Source organism: Rattus rattus, chromosome 2, assembly GCF_011064425.1.
Source record: "Rattus rattus isolate New Zealand chromosome 2, Rrattus_CSIRO_v1, whole genome shotgun sequence".
NCBI classification, from domain to species: Eukaryota; Metazoa; Chordata; class Mammalia; order Rodentia; family Muridae; genus Rattus; species Rattus rattus.
Genome location: NC_046155.1, coordinates 143,583,218 through 143,589,084, shown reverse-complemented (window position 1 = coordinate 143,589,084; position 5,867 = coordinate 143,583,218). Strand labels below are relative to the sequence as shown.

The following is a 5,867-nucleotide window of genomic DNA, read 5'->3' as shown; positions in this document are numbered from 1 at the left end:
AAAATTCAGCATAACTGAGGAGTGGGAAATCACCACTGTGTCCTGGCCTTTCTCTGCCCATATCACAGCTCACAGGCGGCTGGGGCAAACCTTGAGTTCCTCTGTAGAAACAGAGTGATGTTGAATGGACACTGAGCAGGCAGAGCAACACAGCTGAGGCAACTCAATTCCAGCAACAAATGCATTATTTGTTTCCCATCTTAACAGCTCCTTTTGAGGTCTTGTCCCCACACCTAGCTTAAACACAGCAATTTTCATACATGCCAGCCTGCTATTTCATATTGTTGCTGTAATACGCCTCCACATCATAGATTTCAAAAAAATATATACCTAACACTGAAAAGGGTGATGCTTGTCAACATCTAGTGCGTTGGGGGCCCAGGTACGGTCACAAATAACCAGGACACAGGGGATGCAGAGCAAAGGCAGATGCAACTGCATGCAGCTGCAAGCTTATTAACCCTTATATAGGCATGAATATGCATTACCTCACATTCCCTTTTGGCAAGATATAATAAGATCGTTATTCCCATGATACCAGGAACAACCGAGGCAAGACTAGGCAAAGAAGTAAGACTAAGCCAAGGCTTCTTCTTAAAATATCTGTATAGCAAATCACCCCTCTTCCTAGTATCACAATATACTTGTCATAACCCAGAGAGCATGAGAGCCGCTTCCACAAACATAGGACACAGTGCAACAGAGTGTGAGGTAAAGTGAGAAAAAACATTTTCTTCTCAAGGACAGCATTCCAGCCCCTGCTTGCATCTCTCAGCCGTCTTTCCTTGATCCTGTCTGGGAAGTTATCTCAATGACTCCACAATGTCTTTCTTTGTTCTTTTGTTTTAAAAGTAACACTTTCTATAACATAGCTAAATGTCCTGGAAGGGGTTTAATCGTGCAAAAAGAAAGCAATGTAATATATAATGTATGCAACCTTTAATGACTGTATCTATTTTCTTAGGGGTATTTTTCAGATATCTTCCCAGATCTGGATTTAACTTTGGTAATTGTTATCTGTCTAGAAAATCAACAATATCGAATAAATATTCCAGTTTTCTGGCGTAAAGTCCTCGGGAGTAAGAACTAATGATTTTGGAATTTGCTCGGTGTCTATTGTTATGTCCCTCATTTCATTTCTGATTTTTAATTTATGTATTGTCTCTCTTGTGCATTGTTAGTTTGAGGAAGGGGTTGTCTCTCTTGTGGATCTTCTCAAAAAAAAAAAAGAGGAAGAAAAGACAGCTCTTGCTTTCCTTGACTTTGTATTTTTCTCTTTGTTTCTAAAGGCTTGATTTCAACCCTGAGTTTATTGCCCTTCATCAGATCCTACCAGACTCTCTATGGGATGAGGCTTTGCCTCACCTTGGTAACAGCAGCATGGAATAAATGAAGCTTCTGCTGATCTCTGTTGTGGTGTTGCACATCACAATCTCACCGAAAACCATGCATAGCCTGGTTTTAGGCTCTATTAAAGCGGCCCACTATTTCAGTGTTCCCTGCAAGGTGCCATGGAACAGTAGTAACATAATTCTGCATGCACATCGACAGGTTTCTCCACGGTCTTCTGGGTCATTTGATAATAATTTATAGTGAGTTCATGGATGAACACACACACACACACACACACACACACACACACACACACTTTACTGACATGGTGCATATTCTTTGCACACCAAAAATAAAGTGAGCGTTACTGAAAATGCACCAATAATGGAATCGAAGGAGGGAGCTGTGGGGAAGCTGGGGCTTAGAGTTACTTAAAAGACCGGATGCAGATTCTCCTTCTATTGGAGGAGAAACTTGATAGACAATGTGGTTCTTTATTTTCTTTCTCTAGAGCACACAGGACTAGGGTGGCAGCTAGGGCTTTGAGCATGTTTGGCAAGTACTGTAGCACTGAATTAAATCCTAGGGCTGGAACCCTATTAATCATCTACAACAATTACAGGGCAGGCTGGATGACGACACTCAGCTGACAATGTGGACATCTCAAGACAGTCACTGGACAATGGCTGACACACTTGTCTGAAGACTGGAAATGTTTCTCGATCTTGGAGAGGAAAGAAGGACCCTCCAACTACACTGTACTCTAAGGAAGTTTATTCAGGTGAGGGATGACATGGACTGTTTTGTCTCATGTCACACATGTCAGTAGTAAATATCCTAGGTATTGGATGGCGCTGTTAGCATTTACAGAACAAAGCCCATAGTGTTGGGAAGATTAATAAATTATGAGTAGGATTAGAAAACCCCAAGCCTCTTCCAGGTTCTAGGAGAGCAAAAAAAAAATACCAGGAAATACAGCATTAATGTGATAGTTTGGTTAAATCTAGTTACTAGTTTCTATTGTGATACCTATTGTCAGTGCCTGCGCCGACAGTGTGTGAATATCGGGTGTAGGTTTGTGGGGTTGAAAGAAAACACGTACACGGGTCACCCCTTTTTAGCGAGTGCCACCAAGGCTTTACTGAGATCTCCTTATATACCAGAGGCAAAAGCCGTGGAAAAACAACAAGGCAGGTGAAAATCCCCAACCAGGAAAATAGGACAAGTCTGTGTGGTGAAAGTTCCAGCCCAATCAGGGGCATAAACAGCTTCTTAAAAACAAGAAGCAGGAAAGCTCAGTGGGGAGGAAGGGTGCCATGGAAAATCCCAGCCCCAAATCAGGGGCTAAGAGCAGCTGTCAAAGGTGTAAACAATTTCTTGCTATAGCAGGCTGAAAGGCTCAGCGAGGGGGGAGGGAAACACCAAGGTAGGGCCCAACAGGAGCCTTCACTGGTGGCTCTAATGTTTCACTCTCCTCTGCCAACTGGCCTCCACACTGTTCCTAGCACCATAATGATTTCAAGTCTTCCTCCTAAGGAATTTTGTGGCAACCGTTGAATGCTAAGCACAAGGCTTCATGAGTGTTCCCCTAACACACACCCATGTTGCAACCTTCCATGCAGGCTATTTCTTGATGTGATTTCAAGCACCTGTACATAATAAGACAGGAGAACATTTTGACTGCATATTCAAACTGGTATTATTTCTCAGGAATTTTTAATGGCTAATATTGGTGAAGGAGGATAATTTGAGTTAGGATGAGACATTTTTGGGCAGGATTTGGAAGGAAACATTCATTTAGATGCATAGGAATTACTAAGGTTTTTATAATCAAGCCTTGAGGAAAATTTGGCTTTGGAAGCAGGAGGTGCTCAGTGGCTCTGCCCCGGGAAAGTCTCCTGGAAAGGACACCTCAGCTTATGCTCAGTACAGGGAGAACATTAGCAGGGAGGCAAAGTCTGTTCCCCATGACATCAGCTGTCCCTTCTTGGACATTCTATTGTCTCCTAGAGAGTTCTTGGCGTCCTCTGCTATGTCACCAATGTTGTAGTGACAACCAGTGCCCTAGTTTCTCTCAGTCCGAGTCTGGCAGATACATCCTAAGACATGTTTTCCAGTCTTAGAAGTGTTTTGGGAGGGGGGATGTCGATTGTGGAGAGACTAGGGTGAAGGAGTCTGACCTTTCGTCTCAAAGAAATGATGGACAAAGAAAGTGGTTCTGGGGAATGTGGAGTAAGTTCTGGGCAGTGTCTTTTGAGCTTTCTGTGGAGGCGGGGGGAGGGATGGTGGGGGTCCTGCAAGCTTAAGCTGACCTTTCTAGCAATTGGCCACAACAACTGGAGCATCTGCAAAGGAATTGAATTTCCATGAATATCACAATTCCTGAAAGTCATGGATTTCAGAACATTAATTTTCCCATCCCCAAAGAAAGGATATGGTAAGGCCAATGCTACTATTCTGTGAACTTCTGGCCTTTACTTTTAAAGTTGATTTGTGGCTTGTTTTTTGTTTGTTTATTTATTTATTTAGTGGGTAATATTATTTATTGCCAAAGTCAAACATCTGGGTTACATCCTGGGACCCACATGACAGAAGGAGAGAAATGGCTCCTGAAAGTTGTTTGGTCATGTGGTGCAACAGACACACACACACACACACACACACACACACACACACACACACACACACACACACACACACACTCATACTCATACTCACACTCATACGCATACTCACACTCATACACACACAAACTTTAAAGCAAAAGTAATTTTTCTTAGAGTCTGATATAATTGGTTCTAATAAAAAGACAGCCTTGGGTGTAGTTCCTATATAATTAAATAGTACTCATGCTCTCAGGCAAAGAGTTTAAAGTTTATAGGTACCTAATAAACTAGCATTGGGACATATAAAGAACATTTAAATGTTCAGCAGAAATACAAAGAATAGCTAATTTAATTTGTTAAAACAAGAGACCTGCCTGTTGAACTTGGGACACACAGAGGCAGAATTCCTCTAGTACCGGGCACTTCCTGTGTTTACCGGGAATCCCACACCCGGGGATCCCGGCCCGCAGCAGCTCTCTGCTCCCAGACCCCGTGGGAGAGAGACCTCACCGCCTGGTCAGGTGGGCACTCCTGAGGCTGCAGAGCGGAAGAGAACACCAACACTGCCCGCCCCTGCCCACATCCCTGGCCCAAGAGGAAACTGTATAAGGCCTCTGGGTTCCTGTGGGGGAGGGCCCAGGAGCAGCAGGACCCCTGCGCCTGAGACACCTTCGGATCCTGAAGGAACAGACCGGATAAACAGTTCTCTGCACCCAAATCCCGTGAGAGGGAGAGCTAAACCTTCAGAGAGGCAGACACGTCTGGGAAACCAGAAGAGACTGCACTCTACACACATTACTGATTCCAGAGGAAAACACCAAACGCCATCTGGAACCCTGGTGCACTGAAGCTCCCGGAAAGGGCGAGATCTTCCTGGTTCCTGCCGCCCTACAGAGCTCGTGGGCAGCACCCAAGCAGTTTAACTTGAGCCTCGGGACCACAGGTAAGACCAACTTTTTCTGCTGCAATTGACCTGCCCAGAACTCAAGACACAGGCCCACAGGAACAGCTGAAGACCTGTAGATAGGAAAAACTACACGCCCAAAGCAGAACACTCTGTCCCCATAACTGGCTGAAAAGAAAACAGGAAAACAGGTCTACAGCACTCCTGACACACAGGCTTATAGGACAGTCTAGCCACTGTCAGAAATAGCAGAACAAAGTAACACTAGAGATAATCTGATGGCGAGAGGCAAGCACAGGAACCCAAGCAACAGAAACCAAGACTACATGGCACCATCAGAGCCCAATTCTCCCATCAAAACAAACATGGAATATCCAAACACACCAGAAAAGCAAGATCTAGTTTCAAAATCATATTTGATCATGATGCTGGAGGACTTCAAGAAAGACGTGAAGAACTCCCTTAGAGAAACACAGGAAAACATTAATAAACAAGTAGAAGCCTACAGAGAGGAATCGCAAAAATGCCTGAAAGAATTCCAGGAAAACATAAATAAACATGTAGAAGCCCATATGAGGAGACACAAAAATCCCTGAAAGAATTCTAGGAAAACACAATCAAACAGTTGAAGGAATTAAAAATGGAAATATAAGCAATCAAGAAAGAACACATGGAAACAACCCTGGATATAGAAAACCAAAAGAAGAGACAAGGAGCTGTAGATGCGAGCTTCACAAACAGAATACAAGAGATGGAAAAGAGAATCTCAGGAGCAGAAGATTCCACAGAAACCATCAATTCAACTGTCAAAGATAATGTAAAGCGGAAAAAGCTACTGGTCCAAACATACAGGAAATCCAGGACTCAATGAAGATCAAACCTAGGATAATAGGTATAGAAGAGAGTGAAGACTCCCAGCTCAAAGGACCAGTAAATATCTTCAACAAAATCATAGAAGAAAAACTTCCTAACCTAAAAAAAAGAGATACCCTAGGCATACAAGAAGCCTTAGAACTCCAAATGGA

At 43.4% G+C, this 5,867-nt stretch overlaps 1 long non-coding RNA gene across 1 annotated transcript; it reads left to right on the top strand.

Annotated features, from left to right (window-relative positions):
* Nucleotides 1-29: 29 nt before the first annotated feature.
* Nucleotides 30-2,295, top strand: LOC116892048. Its single transcript, XR_004386907.1, has 2 exons — nucleotides 30-1,592; nucleotides 1,955-2,295. It is a non-coding gene; the product is annotated as an uncharacterized LOC116892048 (long non-coding RNA).
* Nucleotides 2,296-5,867: the final 3,572 nt, after the last annotated feature.